Genomic DNA, 17,975 nt, shown 5'->3' on the forward strand with positions numbered 1-17,975 from the left:
AGTAACACCTCCACGGACGCGCGCTCCCTGCCACCGCCTCCAGCCAGCGGCCTTATGTAACCTGCGAGGACAGCCCCGCGCCCGCCTGCTCCGGGCAAGTGGGACGCGCCGCCCCTCGCCCGCCCTCAAGCCTGTCCCAGTTGGGGCTGCCCACGGACAAAGCTCTTCCTTTCGTCTCAGCAACCCAGAGAAGTCGGAATCATTGGGATGGCCTTACATGACAGATGAGGAGACTGAGGCTCACAGGCAGAGCGAATGAGCGAGGTCGCACAGCTGCATGGAGCTCCTGACAGTTGTGCCCCACCAGTCACACCTACCCCATTAACCCATTTGGATGCCCAGGAGTGGCCTTCTTGAGGTACATTCGTGATATATAGAAGAATTTGAAGGGTCACGTGCAACAGTTGGCCTTCCCTCAGCATTTTGGATTCCCAGAATATTTACTATGGATTGAGCCCTAAGAAACCTGATCCAGCCACTTCCCACCTGTCTCCATTTTATTGATGGAGAAACTGAGGCCCAGAGAGGCCTCATCTACCCAGTGAGTGATGGATTGTCAAGGAAGGAGACTAATTTGAAAAAAAAAAAAAAAAGGATGAAAAAGGTCTTCAAATGTTGCAGTTTCACATACACTGAGAAAATCCTTATAAGATACTGAGTCCCTGTCACTGTAAGAGAAAGATCCTCTAACAAACAAGAGACAGCAGAGTAGGAATTCTGAGCTTGGGCTCACAAGTTGGGGTCACTGTGTCTGGACTGAATCCTAGCTGCTATTTCAGGAAACATGGGCAGATCTGTAAAATGGAATAGAAAAGTTTCCCTCCCCCTAGGTTGGTGGGAAGATTGGAGGTGTTACTGAAATATACAGCGTTTATCAGAGTGCCTGGCCCAGGACAATGCCCACTGGATGTTAGATTCTGTTACTGGTGCTTGGGATGATCAGGGCTGTGGCCTGGGGGAGGGGAAGCAGGGGAGGAAGCCAGGCAGAAAAAGCTTCTGAGAAACTGAGGCATCTGGAGCCAAAGCAACTCTAGAATAGTCCCACCTCAAGGTAATGGAAGGCGAAATGCATTCTAACAAAAAAAAAATCTATTTGCATTTTCTTCAATTAATTCTGTCCCACTTGCAGTCTTCTGTGACGGATATAACCTTATTATCAATCACTAACCATTGAGAACTGGCCTCCTTAGTTGTATATTTCTCTATTGCTTGTAAAGTACCCTGTCAATTAGGAATACAATTGACTTTCTTAGAACAATTTTACCGTATTGTTAGGGAAAAGCCACATCAACTGTGACTACACAGCTGTTCTGTAGTTTTGTATGACAGTTAAAACCAGAGACTGCGAACTAGTGGCCATGGACCCAGTGTTGCCCACAGATATGTTTTATTTGATTTGCCTGGCATCAAACTCCAAATTAAATTAGTAATATTAGGAAATTACACTTTCAAGTCCATACTTCTTACTTCTTTTCAAAATGTTGGGAAACACAGCAATATGGGGCCTGGGTTCCCTGCACTGATAATTGACTGGCATTGATTAGGGACTGCTGCCTAAGTTCAGGCCACACTTTTCAGTTTGCCATAGTCCCCACCACTCTCTAAGGTTCCCAGCACCAAAGCTAAAGGTCAATTGCCATTCAGCCACACTTGCACTGTGTCTTTGCTTATAAGAAAGAAAAAAAACTGGCATAGACTGACAGCTCATGTCCCTGTTAAAAATGGGTAAATGAAAGATATAGGGACATTTCTAAGTCATATTTAAAGAAAGATGGGGAAGGACGTATTTCTACATGTTTAATATACAAAGTATATCTGCCTTGAAAGGTATGAAAACAAACATGCCATTTAGAAATAAACCTGCCCACCTCAATAATGTATGCTACCTGAAGAATGAAGTATATCTGCATTTAAATTGGTGGACCCGATTTGTGGTCCAATTTATCAGTCTGAGATACACGTGGATCAGGTCGCAGATTGCTTTACTTCTCCTGCAGCAAAGTCCTATGTGCACATTTCATAGTTTGTTGGTTCTGCTTAAGTATTTAATACTTAATTCACTGGAATCTAAGTTCCTGAAACTCATTTCTCCCCTAGAAGGGACTAGAAATAGATGCATGTTAGCACCGTTGGTTTTGAACCTCTTTCGTGTACCTCCAGTCATGTCCATAGGCAAGAAGGGTTCTCATTTTGTAGTTTTGCCTGGAAGTGGGAATTATGAGCTGGTATGGATGGTGGACAGGGAGGGTCTGGGGCTGGGAGCTGAAGGAGAGAGAGGGTGAAACTGGTCCCAGCTGCAGGCGTGGGAGGGATGGTGCAGGAAGCCAAGCGAGGCATTGCACCTCCTGCCAGACAGTGGTGTGAGGGCTTAAGTGATTTCCTGCAATTCAATGTGAAGTTGTAGAAATGGCTAAGAGGAAGCTTCATGTCATACCCAAGCTAGTCTAAATTGTTTACCATGGTGCAATACAATCTGTGAGACCGAGACGTGTAGACGAGGGATTTTATGTTCCAGATCTTCCCGGACTCCACCAAATGAATAGGCCGTTCCATTTTCCTATAATCCATCCAAACATCCCAGAAAATTCTGCATCCAAAAACACTCCCCAGACTGTCTCAGAGCAGTTGGAATGGACACAGAAATCTGTAAGAAGCATCCCAAACTTGGTTTGGAAAGAAGTTACCAAGAATTAGTACATGTCATTCTGAACTTGAGTTTCTTCAGCTCATGGGATATAATACTTCTCAGTGGAGTCGTGAAGAGAAAGTTCACAGGAGATACCCAAAGCCGCCTTAATGTCTGACTTAATGAGCAGAAAAGGGAGAACAGACTTCACCAGCTGACTAGAAAAGAATTTATTAGAATTAGCAAAGAATTTTATTTTCTGTTTCTTGGATAATCAAGATAAAACAATGAAGTCTAAACCCACAACTGCCTAAAGATTCACCCCAGAGAGTATAATGGCTCTGCACTCCCAGGTTGCTTTTCTGGGGTGCTGAGCAGCCTCTGAAGTCATATTTCAGCTTTTGCAGGGGGGCCTAGGGGTATAAGTCAGAGGCACTGCTTCCTTTTGCACTGATGACACCTCGATGTGTTCGGTTATGCCAAGGAGGGCCACAGGCTGAAGACACTTGATTTGTTCAGCATAATAGAGGATGATGGATTTGAAAATCTACCAATCCACAGGGGAAAGGAAAATCAGGAGAGAGGGTTCCATGGTCAGTGCCCTGTTCAGTCATTTATGTGCAGGGTGGCCATCTTCTAGCTGGTATTGATGGTGGACAGGGAGGGTCTGGGGCTGGGAGCTTTACCCGGAGCCTGCTCTGCCCACCAACACAGCAGACCAGGAGTGGCAGGGAATTAATGCCTCTCCCATCACCACCCAAGCAGCAGCTTGGGAAGAAGTCGGTAGACAAAGCCCTTGGCTCCCTTGCTCAGCTCTTGAAAACACACAGACATGCGATGGCTGCCTCTTATTGCCACTTTCTTCCCAGTGTTTCTTAAGAAAACTGACCAAAGGAAGTGCTCTTGGTGGACTCCTTGACTCCAAATTGAGATGACCATTTCAGATTCTTACAGCATCCCCTGGCTTCAGAGTCTTTGGCCACTTATTCTAACCCCAGTTCCCTCCTTGCAACCAACTCTACCTGGACATTCACCAACTTCAGGCGGGCTCAGTTCACAGCCCTTGCCTTATGCCCTCATTGCACCTCCTGACTTCCACCCCAGGACCTCCTGCAGATGCTTAGGTGTGACATCCTCAGTCTGCTCAGCACCCATGAGCTAGCAACCTGGAAGTGCAGCACAGTTACACTACCTGGGACAAGTTCTCAGCCAGTGGAACCCAGGAAATACATTTTCCTCCTTCCTCTTCAAATGCAGTGCTCCAGAAAGTAAACTAAGGCATCTCCTAAACCATCGCGCACATCTCTTGCCTCTTATGGGCTCTTCCTCCTTCCTCTCTTTCCCTCCCTTCCCTTCACCTCTGCTCCCTAGGATCGTGGTCCCTAAAACAATACAGGCACCTAAGACTTTGCCCCAGATGCTGCTGTCTGAGTAGCCCAGTATGAGGGAGGGGATGGAGTTTCCACCCTTGGACACACACATCCTAATGGAGTATCTTAACAGAGGTAGCTGTCACTTCCGCCTCACTGGCTCCAATTAGCATGCTGTCACCAGCCTTATATTCTGTGGTGTGTCAGAAGGACAAGTCCCCTATGGACTCTATTATAATTCTGGGAATAACATAACCTAGGGTAAAATAGTGAATATTAACTACTGTCCTTTGCACATAACAGTGCATTTGTTATTTATTTATGATACTGGGAATTGAACCCAGGGATATTTTACCACCAAACTACATCCTCAGCTCTTTTTATTTTTTATTTTGAGACAGGGTCTCACTAAGTTGCTTAGGGCCTCGATAAGTTCCTGAGGCTGCCCTTGAACTTGCAATCCTTCTCCCTCAGCCTCCCGAGTTGCTGGGATTACAAATGTGTGCCATTGCCCCTGGCATAAAAGCACATTGTTTTTTAAATCTTCCTCATGTTGTATTTGCCAGATGGTGTTGCATCCCATGTGCAGAAGGCTATGTTGATATATTCCAGTGAAGATATTACATCTGGCATGCCAGCTGCACTTGATGCTACCATCTGGCCAAGTTTATGGTATCCACTATCATCTCCCACAATCCATTTGGCTCCTGCACCATTTAAGTCTTGGTGGTGTCTCTCTTCTCTGAAGTACTTCCTGGGAGGTGGTATTGTTTCTGATCTACTATCTTGAAGTCATGGGGAAGAGATAGTCCCAAGGATTTCCATTTGACTTTTTTTTTTTTTAACCAGATACTACAAGTCAAGTTGCTACTGTAAGGGTTTTGCAGGAAACTCAGTATGTCTACCCCAGTTAGATATTGGAGAGCAGACCTAAACAGGTCTAGAAGGCACATGCAAATTATGTGAACAGGTGGTTCAAACTTCCATGTCATCAGTTGCTTTATACCCGTACTTCACACTTATGGCGTGGAGGGTGGTTTCCTACAACTAGTGCACAGAGAAGTGAAAACTCAGGCTGCGTCACAGTTGGATTGGTGCCATATGTTGGTGCTGGGTGAAGATGGACTATTGCTGCTTTGCAGCCTCTCAGGGTGACCCTAAAGCACAGTGGGGAAGAGAACTCCTTCCATTGGGTACAACTGAGTGCTGTGCCTGGTCAGCCTCTTTTAAGAGGGGAGGAGTGGAACATTTAGATATATGTAGATGTCTGAGCAATGGACACAGGTCTTGAATGTTGATCAGGGGCCTGGAGAATACATTGGATGATCCAGGAAGAGGAAATCTAGGGAAGAGTGTTATGGTTTGAATGTGAGGTCTCCCCCAAAAGCCCACGTGTGAGACAATGAAAGAAGGTTCAGAGGAGAAATGGTTGGGTTGTAAGAGCCTTAACCCAAATAGGGATTAACTGAGTGGTAACTGAAGTGATGGGGTGTGGCTGGAGGAGGTGGGAATTGAGGTTGGTTTGGGGGTATATATTTGTATCTGACCAGTGGAGACCTCTCTCTCTGCTTCCTGATCATCACGTGAGCAGCTTCCCTCCACCACACTCTTCCTCCATGTTCTTCTGCCTCATCTGGATCCCCAAGGAATGGACTATGGACTGAGACTTCTGAAACCAGGAGCCCTAAAATAGCCTTTTCCTCCTACAATTGTTCTAGTCGGATCTTTTAGTCACAGCAGCAAAAAAGCTGACCAAAAAAAAAGTGATATGGATAGACCTATGGAAATGAGCCCCAAATGTACTAGTCTCTGCATCTCTAGTGCTGACTGAAGACCCTGCGCCACAGAGGTGGACAGGATGACCCATCCCGTGGACGTCAGTCAGTCTCTCTCCTTGGCTACCCCAGGGCTGACATGGAGCAGCCTTAAACAGTGACAGCATTGGGTACATGTTAAGCAAATGCCCCAAACTATGAACCCCATCCCTCTAAAGCAGATCTAGCTGCTGACATTGCTGAATGCACCAAACCTGCCATATGTGGAGCTGTCACTGAGCCCTCCATACGGTACCACTCCTCAGAAAGACCCGCCCACCACTTGGTGACAGGTTGGCTTCCTCAGATTCTGTTCTGAGTGATCAGCATCAACCTAAAAATGGTTTGCCTTCCCTGACCAAGTGCTTTTGCCAGTGCCACCATCCTGAGACCTGCAGAATGCCTGCATTATCCACATAGTTTCCATACCACATTGTCTCAGAGGAAGAGTGATAAAGGGTGAATGACCGAGGAATCCGATGGTTTGAGCATGTACCATCCAGGAATAGCTAGTGCTTGGTAGGATGGTGGAAAGACCTATGAAAGGCTCACCTAGGGCACAGCTTAGGGACAACCTGATGCAGAGTTGTGGCACCTCCTCCAGAATGGGCTAGGTACAGTGGCTGATGCCAATACTTGCGGCTGTGTCTCCAATAACTAGAGTATAGTCGTCCCTTCATATCCATGGAGGATTGGTTCTAGGACTTCCATGGATACCAAAATCCAGGAATGTTCGAGTCCTTTATGTAAAACAGCTTAATATTTGCATATAATTTATGCACATCTTCCCATATATTTTAAATCATTTCCAGTTTACTTAAATACTAATTATATTTACAATGTAAAATCTGTATAAATAGTTTTTCCACTATACTATTTAGGGAATAATGACCAGAAAATAGTCTGTACATGTTCAATTATAGACAGAATTTTTTTTTCCAAAAATTTTTAATCTGAAGTTGGTTGAATCCTCATACACAGAACCCATAGATACAAAGAGCCAACCGTACTTGGGTCTGGAAACCAAAGGGTAGGATGGGAGTGAGCCCTTTCACTCTCCCAGTGATCCCCTGAAGCTTTGTGCTCTTGCTGGGTAGAGCTGCTGGGGTCCAGCAGAACTTTCAAGAGACAAAGTAAGGCCACTAAGCTTGAAGCTATAACCACTCCCATGTCCCTTGAGGCTTCTCATAAATAAGTAGGCAAAAAAGGAGTGATTGTGTTATGGGGACAGTGAGCCACCAGGAGCCACAGTGGCAGCTACTTTCCATGGGCAGAGAGGCTATGCCTAGAATCCAGGGAGGGTCCTGGGGTATTGCTTCATGCTCCTGTATCTCATAACTGATGGCAAATGAATACAAGAAGCAATCAAAGAAACTAAGAAACCAGACCCTTAAAGGGCAAAAGTCCAGAGCACCTCATCTGGCCAAGCCGGACAGATCATCCACAGCTCTGGCCAAGAACAAAGCCGCTCTGGAATGGTGGAGGGGAAGGAGGTGGGAGCAGCTACCCTGGGAGGGAGGGAACTGTAGCTTGTTTTACTTTGTTGCTGTTCAGAGATTTCAGTTGGCTGTGAACTTGAAAGGAACTCTGGCTATTGAACTTATACCTCTCCCCTTAGAAAATGATGAGGACATTGTGTTCTCACAGAATTGAAAGAGGGGTCCCGCCTCATCCACATGGCTATAGTCCAAGGCCCCCAGTGAATACCTGAAGCTGCAGATGGAACTGAACCCTATATATGCTGTTTTTCCTATAAATACATAACTATGATTAAAATTTTAATCCATACATGAGGCATAGGAAGAGATTACAATTACTCAATGATAAAAAGATCATAACAACTTACTGTAGTAAAAATATATGATCTCTCTCTCTCTCTCTCTCTCTCTCTCTCTCTCTCTCTCAAAACATCCTATTGAAGGTACTCCCCCTCCTTCCTGTGAAGATGTGGATGATACACAGCCTACATGATGAGATGAAGTGCGGAGAACGCTGTACTCAGACAAACACACAATTTCAAACTTCTGCATTGTCTATTTCTGGGCTTTTCCATTTGATGTTTTGCACCAGAGTGGACTGCAGGTAACAGAAACTGGAAAGCAAATCCACAGGTCCAGTGCACCACTTCACGTCTCCTCCGCATTACCTACCTTCAAGTGGCCGTCCTTGCGACAGATGTTGCTGCAGAGATCAATCAGTACAGCCTCTGACCAGCCATGGCTACCACAGGCAGTGCCTTAGGGAATACCCGGTGTCTCCCTCTCCCTCCTGCTTCAGGCTTCTCCACCCATTCTGAGGCACCACCTGCTGCAGGGTTCATTTAGTGTCCACACATAAGACCCTCGCAAAGGAAATAAGATGCAGCAAACTTTTGAACAATGGGAGATGGATATGATGGATAAAGAGTATCCCTCCCTTCCTCCCCAGTTGAACTCTGCTGAGAAGCAGCTTCTCAAGAGGCAGTCCCACAAGAATGTGAACATGTGTGTATTAAATACTTAACTGCTCTTCCTTTTCCCCTGCCCCATCCTCCTGCCTTCTTCCTGGAACTTAACTCTTTTTTTTTTTTTTTGGTACCTAGAGTTGAACCCAGAGAAGGTTAACCACTGAGCCACATCCCCAGCCCTTTTGATATTTTATTTGAAGACAGTCTTAGGGTCTCACCAAGTCACTAAGGCTGGCTTTGAACTCATATGATTCTCCTGCCTCAACCTCCCAAGCAGCTGGGATTACAGACATGCACCACCTCACCCAGCCTGGAACTTGGTAGCACAGAGCGCTCTATCTCAGGCTCCATTTGGGGGAAACTGAGGTTAGGATGGAGAAGTGAGAGAATCAGGGCCATCAGGAGAGTGTGAGGCCAGAGGTTCTATATGATGAAGCACCCAGGGAAACATTTCCGGGGGGGGGGGAGGTAGCCCCAGACCAGGGAAATCAGGCCTCATACTCAGTTGGAGGTATCTACAGCCCAGCAGTGGGGAGACCCTGTCCCCAGCATTGACAGCAAGGTTTTCACTGGGGCTGACCAAACACATGGCCGCTTGGTGAAAACAGAGGCTCATGGGATCGACTGAGTTGAATTCCGTGTCTTGGTGAGTGGAACTTAACAAAGGTTGCACACGTAGGAGGCTATGATGAGCCACAGCTGAGCTTCCTAGAGACCTGAGCACAGCGTCGGGGCAAGCTTCCTGAGAACTGGCTTAAATGCTGAAGAGAACTTGGAGCTTCACAGAATATCAAATCTGGCCAAGAGAGCCTCAAGCCCAGCTCTATTTTGCTCAAACAAAGGGAGAGCAGGAGGGAGGGGCTTGTCCAGGGTCATGGTGAATCCAGGGGAAAGCCACAGCCAAGTGTCCTGACTCGGGTCCAGTATTCTTTGTCCAGTCCTGGGATGTTCAGAGTCAAGACCATTACAAACCAGGAGAACAGGGAATGGATGCTTCATGCTCATGACCTGTCCTAAGTACTGTGTGCTAAGCACTGCCTTACCAGGTGCCACCCTTCAGACGGCATTGTTTAGCCACGGTTCATTTCAACAGGTGGCCCACCTACCTCCAAACACTTTGTGGAAAGAAGGTAAAAAGCAGATTCCTAGTCTCTGCCCAGCACCTACCAAATCAGAATGTCTGAGGGAAGGCCTGAGGAGCCGGGATTTAGTCCTTCTCTTGCACACTGAAGCGTTGTGGCCCCTGGCCTGAAGTTTCACATCTGTGTTTCTTGTGGCACCTGGTTGCTGAACTCTGTCTTGGAATTTCTTGCCTAAGAACACTTTCCCGTTTCCAATGCTAACCCCACAATGATGCCTTTGCAGCTTCCAGCTCAGACAAACTGCCAAGACGGCTCTGGCATGGATTTTCCCACTTGCCACACCCTTGAAAGAGGGAGAAAAATGTGTTCCGTTAGATTAGGACCGTTAGGATCCAAGACTTTGGAGAGAAAGCAGCCCCAAAAGTAGAAAGGCCTTTGCACTTGATCCCAAGGCCAAACCAATCAGAGGCTCTCTGCTGCAATTTTATTTAATTTAAAGAAATAAGAGTTGAGGAATCCCCCAGGGACTATTAGACTTGCCCAGGAGACCAGTTGAGGAGGGCATGGGCAAAACCCCGCACCTGTGGGCTGCCTGCCTTCCGCCCATCAGTGCCCTCACAATGGCTGCCCTCCCCCAGGGTCTGTAACAAGGAGTGCAGCATCTACAGAAGCCCAACACGTGAGTGCTATTTTTGTCTCTGGAAAGATAAGAGTTGATAAATATGTTCTGGAGATAAGCCAGAGAAGGCAGGATGTGAAATCTGTCCAAAGAGATAAACGTTGCATCACTGACTGATCCTTGATGGCAGGGCCACACCTTTCTCTTGAGAGTGGCTGGTTGAACAGCCCGGCTTTGTACCCCTTGCCTGCCCTCCTGCCTCCTGCCTGCTGGATGTTGGAAGCAGCTGGGAAGTGCAGGCAGAGCTGCTTCAACAGCAACAGCTGTAGCTTCCACCCTCCATCCTGCAGGTTCAAGGCTTCACAGCTGGTCAGCAGCATTCTGAGGGGGTATTTAGAAATATGGGCTTAAGGGGAACTTCTTGTGTCCCAATGAAGGAAAATGCTACTGGCATTTGGCCGAGCAAGGATGCTAAATTCTGCACTGTCAGATGCAGCCCACTCAACAAGGAAATATCCCAACAAAGTTGCCAATGGTGCACCCTGAGAAATGTTCTCAGATTGTAGCTTTCAATCTTTTTTTGACCGTGACCCTTGATCATACAATCCCATAAACACACACATCGGAAACAAAAGTTTCATGTAGCAATATTTGCCCTTTCTACATGCCATGAACTCAGACATTTTCCACCACTCTGTTCTGTTCCATTTTGTTAAAAGAGAGAGGGAAAAAAAAAAAGTTGATCAAGACTCATTCAATAGATTTCATGACCCACAAGTTGGCAACTACCCATATCAAGGTATTTCAAAACCCTTGGTCAGTCCTGTGGTGGGTACGTGGGGGAATCACACCAGGAAAACTGTCTGCTCCCAGGAGTGCTGCTTGACTTTGAAAAATCTCAGGGCTAAAGAGAAAGCCCCATGACCTCTAGTGAGCTAAACCTTTCATGGTCTCTTTCCCAAAACCAGATGATGGAACAGAGAGAGAAACAGTTGGGCATCCCCGAATTCCTGGTCTTCCCCGGGCCCTGCCACGTATTTGCTTTTCCCCATGTTGGGGAGGGGTGGGTCCTACCCCTTTAAGACTCCTGCATCATGGTGGACAGAGAAACTAGCCCCTGTGAGGGTGGACGGGTGGAGCAAGGACCCTGAAGGAAGCCAAAGCGCAGTTGGTGAGTATTTTTTCCTTCACTGACCTCGGCCTGGCACCTCGTGCCAGATGGGCAGCCTGGCTCCTGCCTCCAGCCACAGGATAGCCAGGTTCTAACAGAGCAGAAGCAGCACAGGAACAGAGCCAGGGTCCAGGGTGGGGCCTGTGACACTGGTCGGGGGAGAGCCCTTTGACCATTCCTTGGCCAATTAGGCTGCAGTCATAAAAGTCTGATCTCTTCTTTCAACTGCTTCCTCCTGTTTCTACCACATTACTGTCGAATGGTTAAAAAGACACCACTGTCAGAGAACATGGGCTGCCTCCACCCCTTCAGGGTTATTCCTCCCTGTCTTGACCATAGGCTTCCTGATTCCTGGATTTGGGGACTCAGTGTTTTCCATATTCCCTCTGCCAGGACCCTGGTGCCTTGGAAGAGCCAGACCAGACCTGCCCGCAGTGCCACCCCCACCACTCCAGGGCTCCTGATCCTAATGACTCAGGAGATTTCCTGTTTCCCCACCAACAAGCCAACAAAATAAAACCTTAACTTTGCTGTGGCCTCTGTTCTTATGATCGAAATGAAAATTCACCAGCCCACACAGTAGGGACCTTTATACCCCACGTATCCCATGGGGTCATCATAAGAACCCTGGGGACGTGTGCTATTATCCCATTCCAGAGGTGAGGAGACTGGGACTCAGGGGGAAGGCAGCCATCTTTCCCAAGCTCAGACGCTGTTCAGGGGTACAGCATGAACTTGAACTTGAGTTTTCTGGCCTCACATTCATGTGCCACTCTAGTTCCATGTCACCTGCCCACCTCAGAAAAGCGCACAAGCTTTTTGGATCTCCTGCCTTGCTTTTCAGGTAAAACAAGAAAAGCCACTCAAGAGGTCTCCACTTTCCATAAGAAGTCACAGGGGTTTCTGTGGGAGATGCAAGTTTGTAACAGCAAGTTGAGTCTGAAGAAATCCCAGTACATTACTGAGTGATATGAGTGTCCTGCAGCTTGACTGGGGTCAATCCCTCAGAACCCCCTCCTCCTGGATACCTGTGGTCTGTGAATCAAGAGGAAATGGCAGAGCTGACTTCATGGACTCCTCAGAAGAGCGTAGACGTGTGAATCATCTCAGAAAAGACTCCTTGAAAACAAAATGAGAAGCAACTTTTTATATTTGTTTAGTTCCACAGGGCATGCTTTAACTACTTAGAAAATTATCAGAACAGCCCTGTGCCCAAATATTAACATATATGTGTAGCAGGGGATTTTTTTTTTTTGTAAGCCAGATTTCCTCTTTTACATTTGGGGACCTCATGAAATGGAACACCTACCCTCTTCAAAAGATACTTTGAAGCCATAAAAATGCTCATATGCTTTGACTCAATAATCCCCTTCTGGGAAACTAGCCTAAGAAAATACCCTGAAATATGGAAAAAGCCATACGCAGAAAACTATCCATCAAAGAGCAGCTTAGTGCAAAACTGGAATCAACCCAAATATCGAAAAAGGGAAGAAGGGTTGTTAGTATAAACCCTGAAGAAATTTCTATAGCCATTAAAAATGATGGGTATGCTACTTATGAAGGATCATACAAATGGCTTCTGATAAAATATTAGGTGCAAAAGTCTAGAAAAATATTTAAACACATGAGTTGTAAAAACAGCAAGGAAACATAGAAATATAGTTGTCAGTATGTCAGAATGGTAGGCATATGGATTTTTACCTTGTTTTCAAATTTCTTTAATGTTATTGTATCTTCTACTTTCTTTAAAAATAAAGTTGGAATCCCTAAAAAGTTAGCAATAGATCTATTCATGTTTTAAGCAGAAGAAATATTATTAAAAGAGTTTAGAATAAGTTTAGAAGAGAAATTGCCCATTTTATTATGAAGTGTCTTAAGAATGCTGTTGGTCTTGGCCCATACAGTGGGCCTCCTAGCTTGCAGTCTCCCCCACGGCCAGGTCTCTTCTGTGGTAGCTGTTACCCCCTGGAGCAAGCATCCCCAGAGACCTGGGCAGCGGTTGCAATGCTTCCTGCAACCTAGACCAAAAGTCTCTGAACCTCACTTCTGCCATACACCATTGGTCAAGCCAGTCACTAAGGCCAGCCCAGGTTCAAGGGGAACTAGACTCCACCTCTCAATGAAAGAGACAGCAAAGAATTTGGGATCATCTTGGATCTACCCCATGATCATTTTGCATGCATTAAATCAGGGGCAAATTGCAGGGAGGGGCAGTGTGGACATGTGACCCAGTGCAGATAAAAGCACAGAGATAGGGTTGGTGTGTTCGTTGCCCGTGACTGCAAACCAGTCGGCATTTTGAGGATTCACCTCATTAATATGCATAGAATGCATAAAATCACTCATCCACTTGGGCCCCATAATCTCACTCCTGGGCATCCCTCCTAAGGAAATAATTATACCAGAGACATGGAAGATTTACTGTACCTATCATAGTGACAGACAAGACAAATCCTGAAATAGTCAGACAGTATCCAGGCTTAACATCACTCTGGAAGAATAAGTGGCTATTAAGAATGTTTACAATGAAAGTTCTATACAGAAACATGTATTTATAGTACAGTATTAAAAAAAAAAACACAAAAGGTTATGTGTGTGTAACCAGGAACCACAAGGGAACAGGCAGGAATAAAAATAATTTAATCAGATAATGACGTTGGGACTGTCTTAGTCTGTCTTTCTGTGTTAATAGCACAGCAGCACAGACAGGGTGAATTTTAAAGACAAGAGGTTTATTTTGGCTTGTGGTTCTGGTCCAAGGTCAAGGGGCTACATCTGGTGATGGCCTTCTTGCTGGCAGAGTGCTGAGAAGGGGCGGGGCATCTCAGGATGAGAGAGGAAGTGCTCGCCTGGCCCAACTGGCTTTCACAGCAGATCCACTCTCAAGATAAACCACAAACCTGTCCATCCATCAACTACACGAATGGATTGTCTATTCATGAGGGCAGAGCTCTGGTCACCTGCAAAAGGTCCCATCAGGTCCCATCTTTATATCTCATAATGGAGATTAAACTTCCACATGAGTTTTTGAGAGCACAAGCCATATTCAAATCAGAGCAAGGTGAATGTTCTTTAATATACAAGGCATGGAGAAACATGTTAACCAATACCACAGAGGATTCACACAGCAAAATCTAAACTGTGGGGATACTACCTCTGCAGCCTAAATGACCAGTTTCTTCAACTAATAAATTGCAAGGAAAAAAAAAACAGAGGAGAAGAATCTGGAGGTTAAAAGAAACTTAAGGGCTGGGGTTGTGGCTCAGTGGTAGAGCACTCGCCTAGCATATGCAGGGCCCTGCATTCGATCCTCAGCACCACATAAAAATGAATAAATAAAATAAAAGTACTGGGGGCTGGGGATGTGGCTCAGCGAGCGGTAGAGTGCTCGCCTAGCATGTGCGGGACCCTGGGTTCGATCTTCAGCACCACATAAAAATAAACAAATGAATGAATGGAATAAAGGTATTGTGTCTAACTACAACTAAAAAATAAATATTTTTTTAAAAAAAGTATTGTGTCCAACTACAAAAAAAATATTAAAAAGAGAAAAAAAAACTTAAGAAACAAATCAACCGATGGGAATGCATAGATATTTCAGACCTAGTCCAACAAGTGAGATCTAATGACAATATTGAAGGGACATAAGGGAACACTTGAACTCAGGACTTCTGTTCATATTGTTTGTCTTGTTAAAGGTACTACTAGTAGCATTTCTTAAGCCCTCATCTTGTAAAGATAAATATAAAATTTTTTACAGATTAAATGGTCTGATTTGCTTTTAAAAAGTGTGGTAGAGGGGTGCTGTGGGTGGGGTCAGCATGAAATGAGAGAAGGAGCTGGTTTAAGAGCTGGGTGATTGTGGGCAATGGTGTGGCATTAGGCTGTTCTGGTCTATATATATTTTTTTAATTCCCATAATAAAAGGTAGTTTAGGGTCCCCCCCCCATGTCCTTCAAGGCTATTTAATGAAGGGACAAGCCAGGCAGTGCCTTGGAAGGATGGCTTTGATGGTGGTGTGGAAAGGACGGGTGAAGACGTGGGGACAAGGAAAGTCTGAGTGGCAAGGGTCTTAGCACCCTGAGCAGGTCCTTACAGGCAGGAGAGCTGGTCCTGGGCCCAGCCAGGCCCTCTGTACTTCTCAGAGCCTCCGTTTCCTCAGCCATCAGCTGGGACAAAGACCTTACCCTTCCACAGTGTGTGCATCTCCACTGAGAAGCCCCCTGCCGGGCAGGATGGCTGCTGGGTGCTGTGCAGACCAGGAGCAGCAACAGGGCCTGAGCTCCACCCCGAACTGTGCATGTCCCCCCACAACTGTCAGCAGGTCACCCAGTGCCCAGGCCTGTCCAGGTCTGTGGGGAGGGGGGAAGCACAAGACCTGGTGGCTATTGGCCAAGTGCCTGGGGAAGGGGAGCCGATGCCAGAGTCCCAGAGAGGAGCCCAATAGGGCCTCTGTCATCCTCTACCTGACAGTGTACCCTGGGGAGTGTTGATACAAGAGATGACCTGTCCCCCACCTTTAGCTGAACAAGTGAGGGCCTCTGAACCTGAGGAAGTCATGGACAGGTCACAGGCCAGGCACAGGGTCAGGGGCAGAGGACAGACACAGGAGTCAACTTCAAGGACCACAGGAAGTACAGAGGTAGGCTGGGCCTCTAGGGGAGTCCACCTGCCGGATTCTCAGCAGGGTCTGGGGTTACTACAACACCCTGGCCCACTGCCGTCTCGGCTCTCGTTGTCATATGCCAAACATGTCCATACCAGAAGACAGCAGCTGTCAGAGTGGCCAGCTCTTCCTGCTTTCCCAGAGACCAAGAGGCTTCCTGGAGCAGGGGACTCCCAGTGCTTAGATCTGCAAACTAGGAGTGGTCAGTCCCCCACCTCCCACTGATACTGGAGAAGCATGATCCTTATGAACCTGTAACTAGAAAATGTGCCCTAGTCCCACGGCTTTGTCTCACACATACAGTCCAGAAAGGCTGCACCTGCAAAATCAATTGGTTGGTGGTATAACTGGGAGGGAAACCCAGGGGCCCACTTTCCTGCCCAGGGTTATTAATTTCTCCTGGACATGCTACTTCCTGTACCCTCTCCTGATGTGCCATCTGTGGAAGGCACTTAAGGACTTCCCCTCTCCCTTCCTGAACAGCAAGACCACCAAGCACCTCACTGCCCAGGTCCGGTGGCTCAAGCTCCAATACTTCCAAGGGCTAAAGGGGTCTTCTTCCATTTCCTCTGCAGGCAAGTAGCTTGGTGGACCCCTTTCCCCAGGGGACAGCTCTTCCCCAGGAAAGAAGGCAGCCCAGGGAGTGTGAGCTAGGAGCCCACTAGGCCCCCTAGAGTGTAACTGGCACCTTCAGCACAGACAGCTTAGCAAGCCACGTGGCAGAATCGCAGGCAGAACCTGGGGACACGCTGGGGCCAGAGGCTGGAGAAAGGGCAGGGGTGGGACTAAGTGGGGTTCCAGGAAGGATGTGTGAAAGGGGAATGAGAAGGAAGAGGCTACCCTTGCCTGGAGGCAGCAAGCAGTGGAGTGACAGGGACTCCTTCCACTTTCCCCAAGGAGGAAGGGAGAAAACCTGGCTTTGTCCTCACACCTGAGTGTCCTTGGGCAACTTGTTTCACCTCTCTGAATGTGTCCTCCACTTAGGCTGGTGAAGCTGATGAAACCAGGCTGGTACCTCGAAGACCTTTTTTTTTTTTTTTTCTAATGTAATTTTTTAAAATTTATATATGACAGCAGAATGCATTACAATTCTTATTGCATATATAGAGCACAATTTTTCATATCTCTGGTTGTATACATAGTATATTCACACCAATTTGTGTCTTCATACATGTAAATTGGATAGTAATGATCATCACATTCCACTATCATTAATTACCCCATGCCCCCTCCCTTCCCCTCCAACCCTTCTGCCCTATCTAGAGCATACTACAGGGACACAGCCACATCAATGTTTATAGCAGCACAATTTACAATAGCTAAACTGTGGAGCCAACCTAGATGCCCTTCAGTAGATGAATGGATAAAAAAAAGTGGCATATATACACAATGGAATATTACTCAGCAATAAAAGAGAATAAAATCATGACATTTGCAGGCAAATGGATGGAGTTAAAGAAGATAATGCTAAGTGAAGTTAACCAATCCCAAAAAACCAAATGCTGAATATTTTCTTTGATATAAGGAGGCTGATTCATAGTGGGATAGGGATCGGGAACATGGGAGGAATAGACGAACCCTGGAAGACCTTTAACCAATAGGAGTCCCTTTCCCATTCTGATTAGAGCCCCAGGAGGCAGCTGTGCCCCATTCTAAGGAAAAGTCTCACTCTAGGAAGGAACATTCTGGATGCACCAGCATCGTTAATAGGTGCGGCCCTTTTCAGAAAGACCAGGAGGAGGGCTGTGTGACTCCCCAAGAAGTCACTGGCCCTGATGCAGAGGTGCTGAACTCTGGCAGGCCCTGGAGTCACCTCTAGTCCACTCTACCTGGGAGACTTCAAGGCATAGCAGGATGGAGAATTCCTGAATGGAGACTTTGCAATACTCCCAATAAAGATGAAGTGAATTAATCAAGTCAGCTTTTTCCCATGGCCAGATGCAGCTGGTTATGGAGGCGGGATGTCTTAGAGGATGTCAAAGATTTGGGAGATTAAAGGAAAATTTAGCCCCTTGGACACTGAGGTCAACTGTGTAATGCTGTCACATGCTTAAAATGGGGATTTGGCCACACCTGGTTTAACTGGGCTCTCTGTAAAAACATGTTGAATAGTTCTGTGCTGATCATTTTCCCTGCTCTGTTTTTTTTTGCAGAAGGCTTTGTCCAAAGTCTTTTAAAATC

This window comes from Marmota marmota, unplaced genomic scaffold (genome assembly GCF_001458135.2).
Source record: "Marmota marmota marmota unplaced genomic scaffold, marMar, whole genome shotgun sequence".
Lineage (NCBI taxonomy): Eukaryota > Metazoa > Chordata > Mammalia > Rodentia > Sciuridae > Marmota > Marmota marmota.